Source organism: Lagenorhynchus albirostris, chromosome 16 (assembly GCF_949774975.1).
Source record: "Lagenorhynchus albirostris chromosome 16, mLagAlb1.1, whole genome shotgun sequence".
Classification (NCBI taxonomy): Eukaryota; Metazoa; Chordata; class Mammalia; order Artiodactyla; family Delphinidae; genus Lagenorhynchus; species Lagenorhynchus albirostris.
In genome coordinates, this window is record NC_083110.1 from 15,687,120 (window position 1) to 15,713,613 (window position 26,494).

Sequence of the window (26,494 nt, forward strand, 5' to 3'; positions counted from 1 at the left end):
ACTGCCCTACAAAGTACCTAGGTTTAGTGGGTAAGAGCATTTGGATGTGGACTCAACATTGCATGCATTTGAATCCTGGCTCCACGCTTCTAGTTTGGAGCCTGTTTCCTCACCTATAAAATGAGATTAATAGCAGGACTTACTCATACATCACCTGGCACCTAGTAGGTGCTGAAGAAACGACAGCTATTAACCACTTAAGACTTGATTTCTCCACTGGTAATAGAAATAACATTGGCGCTGTGAAGAGTTTAAATCAGTACACAACAAGTATGTTCTCTGGCCAGTATGTTAGTTTTTCCACAAAACACAAATCCTTAGGGTTCATATTTGGTTCATTCATTAGAAATGTAGAAAATTGAATTTAGGTCTGTTTGATACAAAACAGTCTTCCTTCTACTCGAAACCCCACTGTCGTCTTCTCATTTGTGCTGCATACTGATCACTTCCTGAATAAATGTACATGAATATTTTAAATTTCGATTGAGATGATCTTTATCAATATTTTATATATATAATCAAAGACAAGAAATAGTAGTCAAGGGACTCCCCTGGTGGTCCAATGGTTAAGAATCTGCCTTCCAATGCAGGGGATGTGGGTTCGATCCCTGGCCAGGGAACTAAGATCCCACACGCCGCGGGGCAACTAAGCCCGTGCGCCACAACTACTGAGCCCATGCACCACAACTACTGAGCCCCTGTGCCACAACTAAGACCTGACGCAGCCAAAGAAAAAGAACACAATTAAAAAATTTAAAAAAAAGAAATAGTAGTCAAGATTAGAAACAACATTAGAGAGGGAGAGGAGCAGAGAAAAATTCTCCTGTAATAATTTTTCTGAGCATAGCAACTCTGGTTAGCTCACTGCATTCATGCACTTGTGAAGCAGGAACAGAAATTACAAGCACTCTGGCTATTATTATACATATAGATCACCTCAATTACTTTAAGTGATGTTGCTTAATACAATGGACAGCAGCTTTTTAAAACAGGCAGAGCTCTTTTCCAAGTATTGACGTCAGCAGGTCCTTGTAATTGTTCCTCTCAATGGCTCAACTGCCACTAGTCACAGATGTCCCCTGCATGACGGGACTGCTGCTTTCCACACTGCAGCATAGACACACGGAAGCCGCCCTCTACTTGGGGTTGGCGGGAGTTTGGCAGTAACCTTTGCCTCTAGCTTTTTAGCTGTGTGCATCATTTCCAGTTGGAGGTGTAGGATGGTTGGGGGATGTGGTTCAGGGTGTGCTTAGGTAGGGAATCTTTTATCTCTTTCTTCATTTGTGTTTAAGAAATTCAGTGCTAGAAAGGGACAGCTTGGAAGACCTCAATGAACCTCAATTCAGCATTGGTATTGTCCCTATTCATAGTCAGAGGGCTGTCTGCCTAAATAATTTAGTTTTCAGGTGAGAATCAGAAAGCCCTTTCCCCCTACTCCAATTCATTTCCCCACAAGCCCTAACATGTTGCTAGAAATATCAAGGTTATTAAATCTGGATCAATATTTTGGCTAGACTTAATTTATTGGTCCTTTAGAAAAGTGTAAGACCTAAAGGGAAGGGACCCAGGGAAGATAAATTTTGATGAGAACTTTAATGGAGAGATAGAAAAAGAGATCAGAGGCAGCAAAGAATCCATGGGCTGGGGGTCAGGGGGTTGGGGAGCAGTGCAGGACAGAGGTGGGGGAACACAGAGAAAGGAATAGAGCACAAATAAAAACAGAAGTTACTAAAAACAATTTTGCCCACTCCATCGGAAGAAATTTACCTGGTCCTTCTAAAATTCAGTAATAAGAGAATGATTCAATAATTAGATATTCTCTGTGAACTATCTCATTATCACACTTTGAGTAATCTTTGTTGAACAGAGGGAAATCCTAAAGATGTTGGGTTTTAGTGATAAAGTGAGATCTATCACTTTCAAGTTGGTTGTCTTAATTTTGCCTTTATTTGCCACAGCAAGACTTGGAAAACTGTAAAACTCTGTGTTATTTTCCCTCTACTGGCTGTGTTCCCATATCCATAAGGATGCTTCCGGAAAGACCAAACTTGAGTCGTGTCCCGGATGTGACCAAGTCTGGACTATTATCTAGCATCTGTATAAAATTCTCATTTTCTAAGAGAACACTTACTAAAATAGGTCTTGCAACTCCAGAAAGTCTGATTGGTTTACCCGCTGTGTTTGAAGACTCTTTTGCCCTGACTGAGATCTGTACATGCTCCGCCTTTGTGATAACTGGCCATGCCCTGGGGTCGGGTAGGGTGGAGGATGACTGTACATGCAGAACAGAGAAAACAGAGAAATGACATCTTAATTTCCTGTAAAAATCTTTTTGTATAAACTGTGTGAACTTTGTTGAGTTTAAATAAATACTTTGAAGTCTGAGATGACTGGATTTCTCTCTGCACTGTCTAGAGTAACAATAAACTTCCAGCAAACATCAACTTCTCAGGATGGAGCCAGAGCCACCAGCTTCCTTAAGAAAAGGAGGGGGAGAAATCCTTCTCTACTTCACAGAAGGCTCTAATATGGATGCAGATAATAAACCATGTTATAAAGTCCCCAGTTGTACCTCAGGTTCTGTTCATGATGTGGTTAACAATATGGGCCCTGGAGTCAAAGACAAGCCGGTTTAAATCCCATGAGTCTCGACAAGTTATTCACTTACTCTGTCTCAGTTCTCTCCTCTGTAAGATGGAGCTAATAATACTATGTAAAGCATTGCAACCAGTTCCTGGAGCATAGTAACGGCTAACTAAATGGTAGATGTTAGTATTACCATTATTGTTGCACTTGATATTTGTTATCACTGACATAATTATTATTCCTTAAATGGACATCTCTTTTTTTTTTGTTTTGTTGTTTTTTTGTTTTTTTTCTTGCGGTACACGGGCCTCTCACTGTTGTGGCCTCTCCCATTGCGGAGCACAGGCTCCAGATGTGCAGGCTCAGCGGCCATGGCTCACGGGCCCAACCACTCCGCGGCATGTGGGATCCTCCTGGACCGGGGCACGAACCCGTGTCCCCTGCATCGGCAGGTGGACTCTCAACCACTGCGCCACCAAGGAAGCCCTGGACATCTCTTTTTGATGTGCTCCACAGAGTTGGAGCCACTCCACCAATAGGCTGGGTGGAGAACTAAAATATCACTCTAAACCACCTAGGGCCAAGACAGCAGTTGGGTTTTCAGCTCAGTGTACTGACTAGTTGATAGTGGCTTCCTGGAAGGCTGTGTGGACAAGAATTCTAAGGCTGCTGATGAGATCAGCAGAGTGCCATGATTGATTATCAGTGACTTCCATGAGCACGAGAGGGAGAAAGGCAATACTTTGTTTATTTGCCAACTCTGGCCTAGGCACTGTGGGTCATGGCTCAGATTCTTTCAGTTCCTCTGAAATACTGCAGAAAAATACAAATATTCTCCTTCCTGGTTACTACAGTTCTAGCACTCTTGATGTTGAAAAGAGATTCTTTTTTTAAAATTATTTATTTATTTATTTTGGGCTGTGTTGGGTCTTCGTTGCTGCGTGTGGGCTTTCTCTAGTTGTGGCAAGTGGGGGCTACTCTTCGTTGTGGTGTGTGGGCTTCTCACTGTGGTGGCTTCCCTTGTTGCAGAGCATGGGCTCTAGGTGCGCAGTCTTCAGTAGTTGCAGCACATGGGCTCAGTAGTTGTGGCTCATGGGCTGTAGAACGCAGGCTCAGTAGTTGTGGCGCACAGGCTTAGTTGCTCTGCAGTATGTGGGATCTTCCCGGACCAGGGCTCGAACCTGTGTTCCCTGCATTGGCAGGCAGATTCTTAACCACTGCACCACCAGGGAAGCCCATGAAAAGAGATTCTTATTGGTAACAAGCTATAACCCAGTTCAAGACCAAACAGTGAAAAAAATTTTTTTAAAATTTTGTTTAGAGTTTCATTGCTTCCTTCTGGGAAAACTATCTGGCTATTAGACATCATAATCCGAGTAACATGGTGGTCTCCTCTTCCCCAATAATGACGTTAATGGCTTATATTTTCAGAGCATTTAATTTGTAAAATGCTCTTACATCCATTAGGACACTTTATATTCAACAATTTGGCATGTGGTAAGCACAAAAGGAAGTGAGGGCAAACTGGTGTGGGTATTTCTTAAGACTCATTTCAAGTTCATTGATGATTCCAGCACATATGTTTTGTTTCCAAAGTGCTGGTGTTTCACTTCCAGGGTAATGGTATCTGCCTCTTGCTGTAAGCCTCCTTCTGGTTTCTTGACTCCTTAATTTATTTTCCTTTCATTTATGATTTTTCCCCATGTAATACATGTTTGTGTATTGTTAAAATATTGCCCTCATGTTGTGCGGCATGCCCAAGTATTTCCTCAATGAGTCACTTATGGATCGCAGGACCAATTCTGTTCTCAAGACAAAGTGCCAAGGCTAAGATTAGTTCCAGTTTTATATTAATGACTGTTGATTCTTAAGGCTCAGAAACCTCTAATTGCTGCACAGATACCAAAATGGTCAAATGGTGGCCTGTGTGGAAGGCAGGCTCTCACTCATTTCCTGTACTAAAGGGTTGTTTTCCTGTCCTAGATAGCTTCTACTTCAGAAGCATAATCCATTCTCTCCCACTCATCCAGTCTCAAGAGATTTGAAACTATTCTGCAATAAAAGATGTGTAAGGTTGACCCTCCCTGCCCACGCTGCTCTCTTCTCAAATGGGTTGAGTCAGTATTTCCTTTTTCTCTAATTCAGCAATGGGCCAGCTGGTTTTGTCTGATAGATTAATACCCAATTAAATGACCTTCTCCGAACTTCATCTAACCAAGAAAAAGACAGAGTTAAGCAATGATTTAATTAATGGAATCGAAGAAGACTGGTAAAGTAGATAAATTCAGACCCTAAAACCTCTTTCCATCATAGAAATATTTTGGGAAGTTTCCATAGTACAGTGATTTGTTTCTATTATGAAACTTTAAATTATATAATAGGGGAACTATGTTTTGTCCTCCATTAATTGTATGGCAAGCTAGATGGGTCAAAATTCCTTAGAAGAAGAAATAAAAAATATTATTTATTGTTTATATGACTTCAAAGCTCAACAACAACAACAAAAAACTATTAAGACCCCATGGCCCTATATCTGTTATATAATTGTTTTCACTGAATTAGGGTTTGGTATTATATCCTAGGTATACATTAAAAGGTGCTACAAGAAACAACCATATGAAATCTAATTTTGCATTTAATGTGGGGATATAATTTGAATATATTTTTCACCATAACTCAGTGTGTGTCTTAGGAAGCTCTCAGAAAGATGCGTGTATCAACTTCCGTATGAAACAGTAATACATAGTCCAAGTTAAAAAATGGCCTAAACAATACAGACATGTAATATCTCATTAACAAGAAGACTGGAGAGAGGTGACTGCTGGTACTGATGTAGCTGTTCATTGATGTCATCAAAGACAGTATTTTTCTTTCTATTTTTCTGCCCTACCATTTTTGGCTGTTGTCTTCCCAATCTAATGCTTTGTACCTCATGTCACATGGTGGCAGCCACAGGACCAGGCCATATATCCACATCAGGTCAGGAAGAAAGAGAGGGATGGGTCAGCAAGTTCTTTTCTCCCTATCCATCTGAAGAGAGAACAAAAGCTTTTTTAGAACTAATCTACTTATATCTCATTGGCATTTCTGGATCACATGACCCCCCAACAAAATCAGAGTCATGTTAACCAATTATCATAGCTATAACAATATATTTTCCCTGGCCCATTTTTTAGAACAATCCTTATGGGCAACCTTAAGTCTAAGGAATTGAGAAAAGTTTAAGTCATGGCCCCTGCTTTCTTTCTATAAGTTTAGCCTCTAGTTGAGAGGCAATTCATATATGAAAAATTAAATAATTGTGAGACAATAATAATAATAATAGGTACACAGGCATTCATCATGAAATACAAGTGAATGGCCTAGATAGTAAATGTTGAAGGATCCCACTATGGTTTGGGATGAACAGGATAGGTTTCATTTTTATTTTATTTATTTTTTTATTATTTTATTATTATTTTTTGCAGTACACGGGCCTCTCACTGTTGTGGCCTCTCCTGTTGCGGAGCACAGGCTCCGACGCGCAGGCTCAGCGGCCATGGCTCACGGGCCCAGCTGCTCCGCGGCATGCGGGATCTTCCCAGACCGGAGCACGAACCTGTGTCCCCTGCATCGGCAGGCGGACTCTCAACCACTGCGCCACCAGGGAAGCCCTATTTATTTATTTTTTTAAAAATGTTTATTTATTTGGCTATGCTGGGTCTTAGTTGCGGCATGCGGGATCTTCGTTGCAGCATGAGGAATCTTTAGTTGCGGTATGCGGGATCTTTAGTTGCGGCATGTGGGATCTTCAGTTGCGGCATGCAGACTCTTCGTTGCGGCGTGCAAACTCTTAGTTGCGGCATGTGGGATCTAGTTCCCTGACCAGGGATCGAATGTGGACCCCCTGCATTGGGAGCATGGATTCTTATCCACTGGACCACCAGGGAAGTCCACCAAGATAGGTTTTAAAGAGTAGGAAGGGTTTAATGTAAACCTTACAAAGGAGTTTAAGATATAATTAAATGTCTTCTTTTGCTATTAAGCCCCAGAACTACATGTATTCTGACTTAATTTTTATTTCTACAAATCTTCTTCCCATCTTCTTCAAAAGAGTCAATTTTGGACTTTAGTAATTTTTTGAGGACCCACGGCCCATCAGCTACTTGAAAATCAGGAGTCTAGTAATAAGGTAAAATAGCATGAACAGGAAAAGTAGGTAGCTGATGTAATGAACTAATGAATAAGTATATCTATAGGGCAAAGGAATTGGAAGACCTTAGTGGAGGGAGGAGAGCAGGGAATTTGAATCCTGAGGACAGGGAGTCCAGTTCCAGCTGACATTTCCTAGCTGTGTATTCTTGAGCAAACTGCTTAACCTCTTAAGCTTTGTACTTTCTCATTTATAAAATAATGATGGTAATTTACTCCCCATTGACTTGCAGAGATTATATAAGCTAATATCCTAGAAAGTGCTGTGTAAACTTTAAAAATGAGGTACAAAGTATTATTTAAAAGTGATACTCATTTCAGTGATAGACTTCTTCATATAGATTTTATTACTATCACTCTATCAAAATGCCCATCTGATAACTAGGTTCAGCGTTCCCACTGACTTCACACTTGGTTTTGGCAGATCAAAGCTGACAAGTCCACTTGGTTGGGGCTAGTAAGCATAAAAGGGCCTCTGAAATAGGAAGCAAATATCAGGCATTCTGGTTGGCTGACTCCTTTCTAAGGCTTGTCAGCTTAGAGAAAATTCTCAGATGTCAGGATCAGTGGGATTCATTCCACGTATGTACATAATACTAGCTCAAGTAGAGTTCACCCCCATGTTAAAAGTGGGGTTATAATGGGGCAAGATCTTACCTTTCCATTTTGAGAAAGCCTGACATCACATCTGTGAAAATACTATGAACCTCTGGAGAAAGGTTTTAGGATATGGATAACATGGTGATGATGTTCAACAGTGGTTCAATCTTGATTTGCTAGATTGTTCATGGAAAACTTGAAATAATTTTGGAAAAAGTAAGGAGCACCCTGTAGCTCTCACACCCCTAGCCTCCTGAAATAACTAACAGAAATTAGGAAACAGTCCAATCATATATAATAAAGAAACCACAACATGGAGCACTAAATACTAGATAGGATACAGGAATTTTCTTCTAATCCTAATGCTATAAATGTGCAATAAAGGGAAGAATAACACACAGTGAGTTCAAAATAGAACTGAGAAGGTCCCATTCATTCTACTTTAGTAAAATTCAATGAAGCACACACTGGGTTTCCAAAATTGTTGTAATGAATGTTACATGGAAACTCATGGGTATCCATCTCATTGGACCCACCCCATTGGACAGGGGAAATGTTAATATTGCAGACCATGACAGGCTGTATCCAAGTGCATGCCTAGCATGCTTGACTGGCTGTTACAGTCTTAGGGCTCAATGTCAAATTCCAGACATGGTACTCATTCTCATTATTGTCTGTTGACCTGATATTTGGCTGGAATAAAAGACTTTAAACAAGTAGTCCAGATGGGAGATTGACACCGATAATGTTGTAGAATAATCATTTCAATAAATCTTAAGTGCACTTAAACCACTGGTTTCTTGGACATCCTAAAATGTACAATGCTGTTTCTGGGAAATAAAATAAAATTCTACGTTTATTGCATTGCTCTGTGACGCCCTTCATGGAATAATAATTGTCTAGGGACCTTGCGGGAATAAGATTAACATATTCTTAGGGACTTCCTAGGTGCCCAGATCTTACATATAGCAACTGATTGAATCCTCATAGCCAGTCCAAAGAGTAGTCATTATTATCATTTTTCCATAGATAAAGTGAAACCTGGGTAGGTTAACCAATTGACTCAAAACCACTAAGAGATGGAGCTGGGATTCTAAGTAGAACTCACCAATCACACAGTCCCATCTCTTCTATGATTCTGAAAATTGTTCTTTTTCCACCATAGCATATGTCTCTGGAGAGATTACTAATAATGCTTAAATGTATATATTGTTGCCAACCATATGACTGCAATGCCTAGGAAACAGGGTTAGGAGGAATTCTGGCCAACTGGATTTTCTAATTAACTGAAAGTTTAATGTTTTCTTTAAAAATGTTGTTGACACAATTCCTGAAATGGCCCATCCCTCTTCCTTGGCTTAGCAAAATACAGTGTTTAAAAGTAACCTTTTCTCTGATCATGTCATAGTCTTGACCAGATCTCTGCTCAAATGTCACCTAATCAGACAGCCTGCCTATGACCACCCTTGATTAAAAAAAAATCACTCCACATTCTCCCCTCACTCTATCACCTTTGTACTGCTTTACTTTTTTCCTCATAGCACTTATCACTAATTGACATGTTACATATTTGTTTGCTTTTAGAATGTATTTTTCACTTTTACTTTTACAAATGTATTGTCTACTTTTTAAATGTACAATGTTTACCTTAGAATGTAAGCTTCATGAAAAAGCTTCCATTTATTATAGCCAGAGTTGTTTCTCCGTGGCCTAGAACAGTGCCTGAAATGTAGCAGGTACTCAATGTTTACTGAATAAATGAATGAGTGAATAAATTAACTCAATTATATATCAGTTCTAACCATTCAGTCTTGTTGCCACAAGTAGACTGGGCTGAATTTGTGTGTGTGTGAGACACTCTGTCACCCTTTATATGGCACCAAGGAATGGGGTTATTTATAATAAAGCTGTTGCCACATTATCTGACTCTTCCTCATACAAATAGACACAGGGCAGCAATTTAAGTAATTTAAGGCTCTGGTCACTTGGAACTGATCCATTAAAGTTGTCCTATAATTTGAAGAAAAGGATTGGTATCTTATGTGCTCTGTGTTTTACACTCTGCAATCTTTTATGCTGAGTGTGCACCATGTAAACACATTCAGTCCTTAGCAAAGGACATAAATGTTGAAAACTACTCAATTTTAAAGAAACCAGGTTCCAACTTTCTTAATGTTCTCTACAGAGAAGATCCCTGAAAGTGGAGTATCCTTAGAGAAGGCAACCATTTGCAGATTATTTTCTCGTATCCTTTCTGAAATGCTGTTGCCAGCACAATCACTACCTTGCTACACATGACCCTGGTCAAGTGTCTTTTTACTTCCTCTTGCTTAAAAAAGGTAATCTGCATGCTGTTTGTGGAAGACAGTGAAGATGACTGAATATTAGGGGATGGAGAAAGACTTATTCTAAATAGTACTACAGATATTTGGCAGCTGAAACAAGGATATTCCTTTCAGTAGTGAATTAAGTGAATGGAGTTGTCATAGCAAACATGTATGTGTCTTTTGGGTATAAAAAAGGCCCCAACTGCTATGTTTTCTATCCCTGTCTTCAGGGTGCAAGTCCAATGTATTTGGAAGCATTGATGAACCTTCAGGCTGTCTGAAAACTTTCGTGAAAACCTTACTATGAGAGCCAACATCATGAGAGGGAGTCAAGTGGTGGTTAAGAGCTTGGGCTCTGGAGCCAGATTGCCTTGTGCTTCAATCCTCGGTCTGTCACTTACTGCCTGGGTGACATTGGCCAACCATCACTGTACATAGAACTTGGGTCATGGCACTCTCTCACCCAAACCACTTTAATGGCTCTCCGAGTCTATATGGCTGTGCTCTGCTTCTCTCTCAGACCTCTTTGTGAGCTACTTTGGGGGCCACTCCTCCTCTTGTTTGTTGTGCTTCAGCCTCAGGGATCTTCTTACTGGGCCCATCTCAGGGCATCTGTACTTGCTGGTCCTTAACTTAGAATGCTCTTCCCCCACATATTCTGAAGGCCTGCTCTCTCACTTCCTTAGGGCCTCTGCTCAACTCTTACCTCTTCAGAGATGCTTTGTTAGAACAGCTTTCAAAACACCACTTGCCTTTCATTCTCTACTTCCTACCCATATTTGTTCTTCTTCATAACACTTATCATCCCTGAGCTTCTATCTTAAAATCCACTCTTCATTGTCTGTGCTGCACTCCACCTCATCCCAACCCTAAATGTAAGCACATGAGGTTATGAATGTTGTCTTGTCCACTGTGGAACTCCAAGGTCTTGAATAGTGCCTAGCACACACTAGGTGCTCAATAAATATTTGCTGAATGCAAGAATCTATACCTGATGTAAATTGTGTCCATGAGAGTCTCTTTCTCATTGATTTGGAATTGGGCCCAAAGAGACTATGTCAGCAGCAGGTGCTACAACTATAAAGTCTTAGAGTATCAAAAGCTGAGACTCAAATATCAGGAAAACAATTACAGGTCACTCTGTAAAGAAAAAAGTAGGCTCAGGAAGAGAGAGAGATGTTGATCCTCCCATTTCCAAGACTCTAATCCTACTAATTCTCTTTGCTTAGGAGACGAGTGCATTTCTGTTTCTTGCAACCAAATGATCCCTGACTAATTCAAGAGTGAAATAAGTTGACTTTTCTTAAGAGCTTTTGGGGTCCTAGAGGGCAGAGGAAGTGCTGGTGTGCCCTTTTATACCTGAATCTCTAGAACCTATTACAATTATTTCTAGTACATATATGATAAATAATTAACAAATAAAAAATTTTCAATTTGGAACTTAATTCCAATAACGCAGATGCCAATGATCCCTAGTTTACCCTCCTAAGACTGTATTTCTCTTTTCTCCTTCCTTTGGATGCCTTTCCATTACCCAGCTCCTCTCAGGCCCTCACTGAATATTCTGCTCAGCATCCTTGTATGGGACACATAAAAAGTTATTCAAAAACAAAATCCTCTCCACACCAGGCACATAGTAAATTCTGGTGAAGTTTCTGGATGTTCTATGTCAAAACATCAATGTCTGTTGCCTCCAAGGGGCCAGTTCCATCATCTTTAATAGTGTGGTAGGTTTTGTGAATTTACATCTTCAAAGAGTTGACTTTATTTTGTGGTTGCTGATCTTTTTATCTTGAACCAGAAATATGGTTTTAGCACCAACCAGTGAATTGAAAATTCTGCTCTAAAGTAGCAGAAAACAGTTATTTTACAGGAGAAAATTGGGGCTTGCAGTGGAACGTTTAATTGTAACCATCACAAGTATTGTCCTATTCAGTAGTCTAATCCATACTTGAATCCATGATTCCACCCCTTCATCTTATCTACCTTTATCAGAGTCCTTCCCAAGACTGAGTTTTATTTTGATGAGTTTTTGGTTTCATCAGGCATCCTGTGATGCAACCTGTCCTGTTTCCCATCTAAGACCCCTTCTGCTGATAATCCTCCTGGTTTTCCTTTAGTTATTTTCATCATCCTATTGGCTTAATGGTATTATCTTTTCTACCAAAGATGGAATCTCTTTAATCTTTGCATTAGTACTTTTTCAATTCTTGCATAAGCTGCCATTTAAATATCATAGTTTATTATTTTTTTGATAAAGTAACTATTCACAATGATTGTGAAGTTAGTTACCCATATTTTGGTCTTTTATGTATCATTCCTTAATTGATGCCCTCTCCTCTCATCATCACCCCTTCTTCTGGGTTCACTGCAATTACTGACTGAGAAATCTCTCTCTGAGTAGGATAAAAAGGAGAAAATTGATATTACTCTAGAGTTTTTTATACCCTGACAAATCATAGTCACAATTTAGAATGCTATCTTATATTAAATTGATTTTCAGGGCCAGTTACCCACACTAGATGAAAACTAGGACAAGAACACACTAATTCAACCATTTGAAGATTGAATCCATTGTTTCTACTTGTCACTTTCAAGAGCTATTTGACCCAAGTTGGACTTAATTCAATTACAAAAGTGACAAGACTTACAGTGTGAGGGGAAAGGGGTCTCTACTTCCCAGGCAATGGGAACAAAAGCTCAAATTAGAGTTGTGCTATGTGTAGGCTATGATTTTGAAACCCTGAGACATGACTAAGGGATGCAGCGCCACTTTCCTTGGTGCTCCCCTGGTGGAAGAAGCCCAGGTTGAAACAGTTCTGCCTTCTCAGCCCAATGGATCAACATTCTTATGTTTAGAATTATCTTGCTATCCCATATGAATATGGGTGTGGACCTTCAGCAGCCAACCTGTAGGCATAGAGGCAATTTTGTTTTCCCCTGGTAAGGTGACCCATCCCTGTTGAATTCGAGGAGGTTAGGAATCTGTAGGACGTTTAGAAGAGAATCCCAAAATGAAGTAGGATTCCCGGTTTGAGGAATTGGCTGCTGTGAGGTCTCATGGGAGTTGAAGTGGTGATTCAAAAATGTCATAATTTATAGGGGCATCTGAAGCATTATCAGCACAGCACCTATAGTCATGTGACTTCAGCAAGGCCAGTCAGTCTGTCTGCGAAATTTTAAAAAAGCAGAGCTGAGGAAAGGAGGCCAGTCTCTCTCAGGTGGCAGAAGCTATAAGCAAGGAGATTTGGATGATTATCAATAGTCATGCTTCCCACTACAAAGGAAAAGCTGGTTCACTGTCAGAAAAATCTAAACTGACCCAGAGAGAGACCAGAGATAAGGATGATGCATTCCAGTCCCTGGTTCCACTGTCCCTGAGGTCCAGGGGCACCTCTCCTACTTCCAGTTTGTTGTTCAACTATTTCTTTGATTATATATAATATCCCCAGAAACCTTCCAATAAACTCCTTTCTGGACTAAGTTAGTTCCAGTTGGGGTTTTGCTCATTTGCACTCGAGTCCTAATTATACATATACGCTTGGGAATTCAAAATCAGGCCATTCTAATGGCATCTGCAAAAAGGGGTGGTTTGCAGTTAGTCCAGTTATAAATTTTTCTCAATTTACTAACCATAATTAAGGGTGCTATAGGCAGGAATCAAAGTTTTTCTGGTTCTGTGTTAAGGGCTGGAGTGCAGTTTTCAACAGGAAGTTTCCAGATTAGCTCCTGTATACTTTGATCACCTGTTCATCAAGAGATTCTCATGGCCTCCCTTCTACTGACTGAATACAAATGGCCACTGGAGGGAGGAGAATGGGTAGAGCCAAACCTTCAGTGTTCCTCTAAATGCTTCAACCTTTTCTCCCTTCTTCCCCATGAGACTACATTTTAAACATGGCTTTAACTTTCAAATGTAAGAAATACTCTCCTTGGACCCTTTAGAATATATGCCTCCTAATTTTATAAATTTAAATCCCATTGATGGCTAGTGATGTTAAACCATTTCAGTTCCCACTACACATATTTCTGGAGCATTCCATAGGCCAGAATGTTTTCAGCTCTTGGCATACCCATTTCTATTCCTTCTAACTTTCCAACTTGTCCCGCACAGTGCTTGATGCAGTCAGCTCTTACAAGTAGATTGCTGAGTGAATAAGCAACCCTGCAAGCGTGTTGAAGAAAAATTGTGAGTTGATTAATCCGTCTCTTCCACTAGGTGGTGCTGGTTAATATGTCGTATGCCTTGAAATGTTTTTTTGTTTTGTTTTTTTTCACATCTTTATTGGAGTATAATTGCTTTACAATGGTGCATTAGTTTCTGCTTTATAACAAAGTGAATCAGTTATACATATACATATGTTCCCATATCTCTTCCCTCTTGCGTCTCCCTCCCTCCCACCCTCCCTATCCCACCCCTCTAGGTGGTCACAAAGCAGCAAGCTGATCTCCTTGTGCTATGTGGCTGCTTCCCACTAGCTATCTATTTTACATTTGGTAGTGTATATATGTCCATGCCACTCTCTCACTTTGTCATAGCTTACCCTTTCCCCTCCCCATATCCTCAAGTCCATGCTCTAGTAGGTCTGTGTCTTTATTCCCGTCTTACCCTTAGGTTCTTCATTACCTTTTTTTTTCCCCTTAGATTCCATATATATGTGTTAGCATACGGTATTTGTTTTTCTCTTTCTGACTTACTTCACTCTGTATGATAGACTCTAGGTCCATCCACCTCACTACAAATAACTCAATTTCGTTTCTTTTTATGGCTGAGTAATATTCCACTGTATATATGTGCCACATCTTCATCATACATTCATTTGTTGATGGACACTTAGGTTGCTTCCATGTCCTGGCTATTGTAAATAGAGCTGCAATGAACATTTTGGTACATGACTCTTTTTGAATTACAAAAAAACAAACAACCCAATCCAAAAATGGGCAGAAGACCTAAATAGACATTTCTCCAAAGAAGATATACAGATTGCCAACAAACACATGAAAGAATGCTCAACATCATTAATCATTAGAGAAATGCAAATCAAAACTACAATGAGATATTATCTCACACCGGTCAGAATGGCCATCATCAAAAAATCTAGAAACAATAAATGCTGGACAGGGTGTGGAGAAAAGGGAACCCTCTTGCACTGTTGGTGGGAATGTTAATTGTTACAGCCACTATGGAGAACAGTATGGAGGTTCCTTAAAAAACTACAAATAGAACTACCATATGACCCAGCAATCCTACTACTGGGCATATACCCTGAGAAAACCTTGAAATGTTTTAAAGGCCTCAATCTGTCACCATTTGGTTGGCAGTAGGGCTTAAAGGGAGGCAGCGAGTTTATTTGTCCAAGCCAGGAATTTCTGAGTCTTCACTGGGCCTTTTCCTCTAACTAGATGTGTGGGCTTCTTAATTTCCTATTCTTAAATAGGGTGAATGGCCCTTTACCTAGCTGTGTCAGAGGATGTGGTGAGATGTTCTGCTCTCTCTTGACACTTCTCAGAGGCCCATTTTCCTGGAGTCTGGGGACACAGCTTTAGAAGACCTAAATGGGAAAGGGGTTGTTTGGCTAAGAGAGTAAAGACATACGCTTTTAGTGACTAGTACTGGACAACTCACTATTACCTTGACCACTGGCCATTAGCATTTCGTCGAAGGACTATTGGTGACCCCAAGGATCTCCGTTTTTGCCCATGATATTGCAATTTAGATGTGATTTTTACTTTCAAAATGTAAAAAATACTCTCCTAGTATTGTTTAGAATATACTTACAAAGGGAGCTTTTAAAGAACTCATGTTCGGGCAGGACAACATCTAATGTAGTAGTGTTCTGCTTATCAGGCATCATCAGGAAAAGAGGTGTTGCATATAAGCAAATTTTCCAGATATCCAAACCTTATTCCTCTCCATGCTAGATCTTTTGAAAATTTTGCAGCGTTGCAATAGATAAAAATAGTCCTAAAATATATTGTGCATGCTGTGCTTTCTTAAGCATAATATGCTAAATTTAATTTATTTAATAACTCAATCATCTCATTGAGTTATGTATGTATTTTCTAAGAGCTGTTTTATAGTCTAGTATTTCTGCCCTGAAGAATTAGCTAAATGCTTCTATCATTCTTCCTTCCTTCCTAAGCATACTCTACTCTTCCATTTTTCAAATTTTCAATCAATGGCATATCCTAAGCTGGATACCAGATTGGCAGGCTGCTCAGTGTGGGTTAACACCAGTGATATCCTCCTCAACTGAAGTTCTGCATACTATTATGTTTAGACAGAGGACCCCACTCCCTTCCTGCCTTCCATGGGGTCCTCTGGACTCCTGAACATCTCAAACTCCAGGAACAGTTTCCTAGCCAATTCTCTAATAGGAGACCTCACTCTGGGCACAGTCACTCTCTGAATACCTCCTTCCTATCCATAATCCGTAACGGAAAACAGTTTTGTTAAAGACACCAAGGATATAACACTAACATAATAAAATAGGGAAGGGAGGGTGGAAATCTACAGAAGTCAGAGCCACAGTGGTAGGCTCTTACCAAAAAATGAGACTCAAGATAAGAGAAATAGCACACAGGACATCTTTATTCAGAAGAACAGAAATCCAGTTCAAACTCTCTTAAGCTCAAATGTTCACCAACAGAAAAGGGTCTGGAAAACTTCAGGAGAAGATGGCTACAAGGGTTCAAACAGCTTCTAAGACATGATTGCTCACATCTCTGCCGTGCTTGCCTTTGCCTTGGCTCCATGCCCAAACCTGTCTTCTCCATTCATGGTCCCCAGCAGATCCAGGCTTATACCCACCTGGCTTCCAGGCAAATGGAAAGAGAGTTTTCTCTTTCCAATAATTCCTACAAGCATCCCAGAATTGACTCTCACTGGCTGGGCTTAGGTCGCATGGCTCCTGAAAGTCAATTATTATGACTGAAAGCCTGCAATATACTGATTGGCCAGATCTATCTCCAGAGATTAGAGGAATGTGTCAGACAACCATAACCACATGGACCTAGAATTTAGAGTTTGAGTGTAGTTATTCCCCAAAGGAAAAACCATTGTATTGCTACCAGTATAGGTGTGAGTGGATGCTGGGAAGATAAAACCAACAGATTTGTGCTAAAGAAGCTAATGGAGATGAACAAGTAAAGTCAGGAGGCCGATTACCAACTCCTATTATGATTCAAAGAAATCCTGCCACATACCAGCCATGTCCTCCCACTGGGTGCCTACCTACTATACAACCTTCATCTTTAAGGTTCTCATCTCACCCCCATCTGCTTCCAGGCAGAATTAGGAAAGGGAGAAGGTTACTGCTGAAATCTCCTTTAGCCAAACATCTCTGAATTCTCCAAGATCTTTTATCCTGTCAGGTCTTCAATTACTTCAACTAATTTTTCTTTCTTTTGACAAGTCTTAAACAGGCTCAAAATCACAACTATTTTTCCAAGGACATGAATATTGTAGAAAACAATCAAATATAGATCAATGGCTAGCCCCATGTTACTCTGATGGTTGACCATACTATCACACAAGAGGACCACCTGTGATGTAAATCTAGATTATCCTTCTTATCTAGTTTCCCACTATTTAATTGGAAATTTTGAAAAGTTCTAGAAGACCCCATGGATATCTTCCTCATCTTCTCCTTCCTTCCTTCACTACACAAAAACGAACTGAGATCCTACTATGTACCAATCACTGAGGATACAACCATGAAGACACCAGTCAAAGTCTGCCCCTGCCCTCACTAAGCGTGGCATAGACAAGGAAATGGACGACTATAATACAGAGTGGTCAGCACTAGCATAGAAGTAGACATACGGTGGCATGAACATAAAGTTAAGGGCCCTTAATTCCTACTGGCAGGGTCAGAGAATTGATTGGATGTATTCCCATTATTGTAATGCCCTCAGGACGCACTTGCCTTCTTCTGATCTCCACAAAGTACCCGAGATGATATATGGGGCAGGAAGGAAAACACCCCAACATATACCTTAGACATTAAAGAGCAGAGATTCCTAACTTGGGTCCATGAGCACTGGTTTTAGGGGGTTAGGTTGTATACAAAATTCCCCATGCTTGTGCATTCTTCATGGGAGAGGATTTATAACTTTCACCAGAGCCTCAAAGAGACCACGATCAAAAGGGTTTAAAAGTCACTGCCCCAGAGAGAAAGAGAGAGAGAAACAGAAAGACAGAGAGACAGAGATGCAATCCTTGATGAAAGATTTCTATTGTTTGATGGGGAGCCAAGGAATGAGGGTGATTCCAGCTGAGCTGGACTTGCATCATCTCACTTCCCTTGAAACAATTTCCAGCTAAGATTGAGATTCTTGAAAGTATACTAATGGATGTTTTTTCTTCTTCTTTCTTTTTCCTTTCATGGTGAAGGAGCCTATTGCAAGTTGATTAGATTAAATTAGCCCCTGCCTGTGCCCCACCCCCATCCCTTCCGCAGGGGACATTGAGCAATATCCTGATCAGGCCATGTGTGGATCTGGGCTGTGTCTGGCCTTCCTGTGAAGTAGGCGAGGCTTGGCTCCAGTGCCCCCCTCTTCAGTAGTCCCTCCTGAACCCCCATCCTTTAAATATGTGTCTTTCCCCTCAGGGCCTATCCTGTACCCCATTCTTCTTGTTCATCTTCATTGTTACCAAAGGTAAGGTGCTGGTTGATAAAGGAAGGAATTCATGATTGCATTTCAAGAGAAGATTATCCAATAGATTTGGAAAGCTCTTCAGGATTCAAAGGGATGAAGCTTTGATGGCTGAATGACTGTCAGAGGAATTGATATTTCAAGCCACTGGAGATTCCCAAATCACACTACAAAGGTGGCTGCTGAATCAGAAGGCAGCTGTGTACTCAGAGGCTAGGTCACAACAATGGGCCATACTTTATGAGAGTCACTGGGCCTCCCTGCTTATTAACTTCTTTCTCTGTCAAGTAAGAGGATTGGACTAGATTTTCTCCAATGTGCCTCTAGCTTCAAAATATCAGAAAACTGAACAAGATTTAAAAAGATACTGAGCATCAGACTGGGGCTCAATGTACAAACAAACTCCCAATAAGCAGAAATGTCTAAACATAGAATGGTAGGTAGTAAACTCCCTATCATGGAGATGTTGATGCAGAGGCTGGGCAACCCCTTGCAAAAGATATTATAGAAAGGAGTTTTTGTTGTTGCTGTGTGTGTGTGTGTGTGTGTGTGTACTCATTCGTTCATTCAACAAATACTGAGAAAGCCCCATCTATCTGCTAGGCACAGATGAGTCAGCATTGAAACATAACACTGACAACCTCTGCCTTAGTAAGTCGGCATTCTAGACTCAAGACCAGGTAGGTAACACACATCTACAGTGGTTAGGTATGATATAATAGGGAGGAGTGGGGCCTGAGGCAAACTAGAGAGAATATGCCCTAACTAAAGGCATTCGGGTGTTAAAATTATACTCATTTTGTAGGCCAGATAAAATAGGTCTGCAAGCTGAATTTGACATTGATCGCGAAGTGGTGATCTGTGGTGCAGATAATAATAAATGCTTACTGAGTGCTTACCACGCACCAACACTGTACTAGGTGCTTTATACATATTAAGTTACTTATTCCTACAATTATGGCACTCTTATCAGGGATAATTATTACCTCCATCTTACAGATGAGAAAGCCAAGGCCTAGAATAATTAAGATGGGAGCCCAAGTCACCTGGCAAGCCAGGAAGTCCGACTTCAGACCCATTTTTGAAACTCTATGCTGCCTCCAGATGATTTCTCTGATTCTGAACTTTTTGATTATGTGGAATTGGTCTTATCTGATCAAACTAAAGAAAGTGATTTAGTGAGTTTTACTTACTTGTCTTTCACATAACCTGCTTCATACAGGTTACAGTGAAGAGAGTCAGAATCCATTTTTGACTTCAACCAGAATAACTTCTGACATTTCATCTCATTTTAAAAATTGTCTTCTCAGAAATAGGTAAACGCCAGAAGATGCTATTGTCAGACTGTATCCTTCCCTGCTAAACAAACAAAGGCTGGGGTGGATCAGTGAACAAATAAGCTTCTATTTTACATGTCAAAGGAGCAAAGCAAATTATTCATTCTTTTAACTAACAAACTTGTCTCTTGACCACAAAGTGCAGAATTTAAGTAGAAGAGATCTGATCAGCTAGTGTAACAGTTAGTCCTACGGATGCTAATAAGATTTACAAGAAAACAGTAGCTTCATGGTCAAATAACTGGGAATATCTGAGTTGAAAAGAGTTAATCTAGGTTTGTTATTTCAAGACTTGTCAGATCCTTTACTGTGCTATGCCCTGGGAATCCTTTTTGCATGGAGCATCTCTTGAGCTAGGAATATTCTGCAGAACAGATTTGGAAACCCTGGCCTAACCTTCCTAATTTTCACACATGTGGAACTGAGAAGCTTGGAAAAGATAAATGAGCTACCCAAGGTCTCACAGTTGATAAATAATAGCCTGATATAATAATAGTACTTAAAAAAAGGCCATTTGATTTTTATAATCATGATAGCCTAGAACTGAAAGTAATCTTAAAGAGTATCTAATTTAAGCTATTCATTTTGCTTGAAGAGGAAATACCGTTCCAAAGAGGATAAGTTACTTGCCCAAAGCTGTACAGGCAGAGTCTGGACCACAATCCAGGCTTTCTGCCTTCTCCTTATAAGGGAACAAAGTGAAAATGATTTTAATTATACTAACCAGAAATGACTGTTAACCAAGATTTTCCATGTACTGTGTAAGAGCTTCTGCTAAATGTTATAGGACCTTTACAAGACAGACAACGAGATGCTGCTGTAGCCTCAGGAAGAAAGCAATTGAGAGGTGGTTGGTGAATTCACATTAGAATCACATGAAGAGCTTTAAAAATAATTCTGATGACCCTTGTGTGGCTACACTCTAGAAGCTTTAGATGATCTAAATCTAGAATTTGGAGGTGGGATGGGGTCTTGGTATACATACTTTAGGAAGCATCCCAGATGATTTTACTGCAGCCTGGGTGGAGAACCACTAACCTAGACAAAAATAAGATCTGGATTGGGGAGAAGAAAGAGGGGAGATTGTAAGAGAGCCCTCAGGCCAGAGGGTGTCCAGGTCATCAGCAGAGAGGAAATTGTGGTGCTTTTCTTATTATACAAACACACACACACATACACACAATCCTTAATTGTCTAGAAGAGGAGAAACAGCTTAGTGGGAATAAGACAGCAACAGGAAGAGATAAATAAAAGGATCACTACCCAGCCTTGGGCCCACCTGGGTCTTGATGGCATGGATTTGTAGGAGATCCTATCAGCATGGCCCTATGTCTTTCTTCTGAAACACTCCATACTCTGTGCACAGAAGCAGAAAGAGCAGGCCTAGGGGCTACTTAGACCTTTGGGTAGACAAGATGGACAAAGAGGCTTCTCACTAGCCACAGAGCTAAGGGGTGACAGCAGGCAGTTGACAGATTCCATGAAGCTTGTCCTGTGTCACAAATACAATGAACCAGTGATGACTCCAATGAGTAGACCTCACTGCAAGTGGGTACACGTCATCCTACTGCCCAGGAAATGCCACTTGGAGTGAGCTCCCTGCCCAGAATAGTGGTGGCCCACTATGCTCATATCTATGTTCTTTAGATTCCTTTCAAGACTTTCTTGCCATCTTTTGGAGATTATTTTTTAATTTCAGACAAATTTTAGACCTATAACCGTCACTCCAATTATTTCTGTAATAATGACCTTCTTGCACCTTGTGGGACTGCCAAACACAACCACTTCATAGCTGATTATGAACTTGTGACTCAGTGGCCGACATTTTAAGACAACATTTAGCCAGTTCCAATAAGGAGTCAGCAGCCAGCATCTTTCATCAATTACTGTAATTTATGTATTAAGAAACAAAATAGCAATGCTCAGATTTCCTTAATAGATTCTTCACTAACCAACCACATGAGGATGGAGTCTGATTTGTAGGGGAACTGGCTTCTTGTCCTTCACCTCTGATCACAGCAAGTCTCAGAATGAAGTGCGATCTGAGATTACACTGTGGCTTTCTTTTCTTATCCTTCCTTCCCTTTTATTTAACTACCCTCTGCTCCAGCCAGAACCCAAGAGGAGCATGTACAGTGTGTCTTCCAAATGAACTGCCTGATCGTTTATGACTCAGCTGTCCAGAGAGCCACAGCTGGCTTGGTGTTGATTTTAAAAGACTTTCTCTCTCTCTCTCTCTCTCTCTCTCTCCAGTTACACACTGTGAATTGATAGCCAGTTCCTTCCATTTGGCCATGAGTCCTGAGGAGTACAGAGGGAAACTCCTAGTTCTCTGGCTTCCCGAGGCTTGGGCTCGAGAAGCAGCTTATAAGGTCAGTGTCCCAAACCAAAGCAGACAGCAGTACAAATAAACAGCCATGTGGAGACAGACACGGAGTCAGGAAAATCCCCTACATGACTAGACTATCAGTTTCAGTATGGCTGTGGCTGGGAATGTCAGGTTCAAGCCCATGACACTGAGGCCAAAGAGTCTGCCTTGGAATAAGTGGCGTTCTCAAGACCATTTCTCCTTAGTCAGTGACCATATTCTGACCATATTTTGTTAAAGAAAAAAAAAAATCATGTGTGGGAAGGGTGGGAGTCAGTTCAGATAATTATAAAAATGATGCATTTCCAGGATTTTCCAGGATTTGAATTAACTGAGGTGGAAGGACAATCTAAATGAATAAAAAGCCTGAACTACAGAAGTTCTCAAAAGACAAGTGCCAGTGGGAAGGGGTCCTCCTGGGTGGTGTTCTAGAAAAACAATGGTTGTTTGACACACTAGATGTCCATTTAAATCCTGGTTACAACTGCAGTTTGCTGTGATAAATGTTATCAAAGGTGGTTTTGCCATGAAGCTAATAAGACTTATATTTCAGAATCCCTCTCTCAGAGGGACACAACTAGGAGGCACTAACAATGTGTTTACATGGTCATATGTTGTAAAATTTGCAAAAGTAAATGGTTTTGGTATTCTTTTTCTTAAAGAGGGATTCTCAACTTTTATATAAACTTCAGACCCCTTAACACCTGAATTTACCCCTGCTGGGAAAGGTGTTTGGGTACAGGGGTGGTGGAGAAGGTGATTGCCTTTGGAGTTCACTCTCGTTCCTGTTGATTCAGGATGAGAGGAGGAGGTACCCTGCTGGGGGCGGGGGCCCAGCTTTTCATTTTCATTGGTGACATAAGGCTCCCCTTTCTTCTTCCAGGCCAGGCTCCCTTGTGTCCCTCAGAACAATTCAGTGTGTCCCTACAGACACCTCCTGTAATCATGATCCTTATCTTAAAGGTAAATGAGAAAGTTCATGTGCCTGGCACAAAGAAGGCATTCAATAAATGCTAGCAGTGGTGGACAGATTCTGTGTGCTCAGAAAGGTACCTCCTTTCTTAGTAGCCTCACATCCCTGGGAGGCATGTGGCTCAAGTCAGGCCTTTCAGAGTCCTTCTCTGGGTTATTTCAATGGGAGCAGAGTGAAGAGGACCTCTTTTCTCCCTTCCCAAGGCTGTAAAGGATATGAACCCATGGCTGGTGGCAGACAGGACTCCTGCCTTATGGAAAAGCTGGTCTGACAATGAATGGGGAGAGGAAGCCAGTAGTCCTCCAGCAAGTCCCATCCCATCTTCCTGTGGATTTATGAGCCAATACATTTCCCCTTTCTTCTCCAGTAGGTTGCTATCTCTTGCAACCCAAATCACCTTGACTAGCACATCTTTTATCTGGAATCACACTATCATGGAAAAAAGTTCATTCAGCTCTCTATTTCTCTTTTATTAGATCAAGGCTTCCTCTTGGGCATATTCTCTGCAGAATCATACCCTAAAATGAAAGTTTAATCACTTTTATCAACACACCTAACATGAGTGAATTACTACACATCTTTGACATTTTCAATTCAACTATCATGTAATGAACACCTATTAGGTCCATGGCAACTGGATCCCATCTGGACTAGGTGAACTACCTGGAACTAACTGTGCTTATACTGCAAAATAAACAAGCCATAACCTTCCAATGCTCTACTGCTGCAAAGCAAGAGGAATCACTGATGGCTGACTAAGGAGCCATCAAATGATGGCTGCTACTTCTGGAATAACGTGAGTACCATGTTCATGCTGGATTTAAGATTATCTGAGAGGCTGAAGGACATTTTGACCATCACAAAAGTTAAAACACAGAACTAGATGTGTTGGGTGTAATGGCTTTGGTCTTACTGAAATTATTCAGCAGGAGACAACTGTTCCTATTAAGGACATCTTGGGGTGGTGATTCCCTGTATTGTAGGGCTGTGTGACTAGATGGCCTCAGTTTTTACTAAGTATACATAAGTGTATACCACAATTCAAATTGATTTAGTCAATACTCAAATTAGTGTTGCCAAGAATGGGACTTTTCAATTAAACAGTTAAGAATGTCTTATAATGAGTTTATGAATAATGCTTATGGTTGATTTTTTAAATTGATACTATCGAAGAGCTTGAAAATAGTCCTTTTCATAAGTAGGTTATATATATTCAACTTGAAACCCAATTTTCACAGCAAGTGGGAAAAAAAAATATTTCAGCCCAGTTCACTATCCAAGTTTTCACAAATTATATACTAGAAAGATCCAAATTATAAAGTGAGTAATGTATAGTAACTCACCCTGAATAGAGTGTTGGATTAGAATTCAGAAATTCTAAGTTCTTGTCTTAGCTCTGTCCCTAAATTACTGCAATTACTCTGAGTCTCAGTTTCTTCATCTGTAAAATGACACGGTTGGACTACATCCCAACTGCCATTTATGGAGCTATTACTATCTGCTAGACATTATACTAGGAGCTTCATGTACATTATTAGACCACCATTTATTTCTCCCACTAATTCTTTCAATAGGTAATACTTTTTAATCTCTTATCCTGTAAAGATAAGGAAACTGAGGCTCAAAGAGATGAAGAAAATTTCCCAAGATCACACAGACAGTAAGTGGCAGAGTAAAGATTCAAAGTGGATTAGACAAGATCCAGAGCCTACACAATAACCACTATTTGATACTGTTAGTCTTGAAGGGTCTCAAAGATTCTTCCATCTTTAAAGTGCTTTTCTTTTATTTCTATGTAATAATCTATTTCAGTATTAACAGGGTTGTCTTATCTTAATACATTTGGACAAGATTGTGGCAGTTAATTTCCAGTTAATTCAATTGTAATCAAAATGTGGTCTCAGACCTATCTATTCAATTATAACTGGATTAGAACTAATTTTCAGCAAAATCAAGATATACTAGTCAAGAAAACACCGATGGCCATTTGATTCCATAACTTATTCACCAGCTCATCCTGACCACATGACATTTTTTAGACATAAACCCCATTTAGAAGATGAATTTTGTCCTGAAAGGAGAAATTAAGCACTCTTGGCTCTTTCTCACTCAGTAAAATCCTAAAGCAAACACTAGTTTTTTTCCTGGTCTCCAATTGCTTTACTCCACCCCAGCCACCACAAACACTGTCTGACCATGTGGTCTGCCTGGTTGTTGTTGGTGGTGGCAATTTTAATTCTGCTCCGCCACCTCCAAAAGGGAGTTTGGGATTCCAAGTGAATCTATTAACAAGTTCATGTTTAGCTCATAGAGTGTTTCTAACTCTGTTTGAGGAACTGAGGGATGGAGTTGCAAAGAAACATAACACACAGCCTATAGCCTTGTAGGTGCTCCAAATAGTGACGACACAAATGAAGCAGATAGAAATATAGAACAGTGTAAAATAAAGGGTAAATGATGTTAGGAACTCATAACTGTCATGGTAGAAATGAAGGGGGAAAATGGTAATCAAGGGCTGGGGTGGGGAAGAGAAAGACACTGGGCCAAGGTATATGCAACTGATTCGATCCACTGGAGAGAAGGGGCTTTCCACATAAGACAACTTTGATTAAGGTGACAAATGTTAACGAAACTTACTGTGGTAATCATTTTGCAATATACATGTATGCCAAGTCATTATGCTATACACCTTTAACTTATACAGTGTTGTATGTCAATTATATCTCATTAAAACTGGAAGGAAAAACAAATAAAATTAAGAAAAGAACCATGATGAGGCACAAGAAGGGGAATGAACATGACAGGCTATAGCACTGTGAAGAGACTTTCTGTGCTGAGAAGACTTCTAATCAAAACCTCTAGTTAAAAACTGGAAAATTCCATCAGAAAGGGTCATCGAGGGCAGAAACCACATTTTTTTTCACTCATTACCATGTCCTTGTGCTTATAACAATGCTCGACAGTATAAGTATTCAAGTAAGTATTCAACAGTACTTATTAAATGAATAAATAAATTATTAATCTGCTTTCATTACCTGAATGTTGTATTTCACATAGACCTGCTGCTCTCAAAGTGTGGTCCCTGGACCAGCATAACTGACATCTTTGTATTTTAAAGAATCCAACTGTCTAAATTCAAATAAAGAAAACTTAGATTTATCCATTTATTCTGACTGCTACTTTACTGTATGGGAGTGTCTCTGACAAGAAGAGGAAGTAGGACCTTAGACCTTGGTAAGGCAATGCTACTCAAAAATCAAATGATGAGGTACCAGCTTAAGATGGCTGCCTGAGCCAAACATTTTCCCTGCCTTACAAAAGCCCAATAAAATGATGGCAAAAGGGTAACTGATAAGAGCTAAGAGAATGGGAGGAACACCAAGACAATACCAAAGATTTCAAGTAGTGTCTAAAAAACTGAACAGGACAGAAGACTATGGGACCTTCTCAAACC

At 40.2% G+C, this 26,494-nt stretch overlaps 1 long non-coding RNA gene across 1 annotated transcript in view; it reads right to left on the minus strand.

Annotated features, from left to right (window-relative positions):
* The window catches only part of LOC132507068 (uncharacterized), a 302,523-nt gene that overhangs the window by 38,344 nt on the left and 237,685 nt on the right, over positions 1-26,494 (minus strand). Inside the window, exon 5 of the long non-coding RNA XR_009536035.1 lies at positions 5,516-5,616. This is a non-coding gene — a long non-coding RNA (uncharacterized LOC132507068). The remainder of the gene's footprint in view (positions 1-5,515; positions 5,617-26,494) is intronic.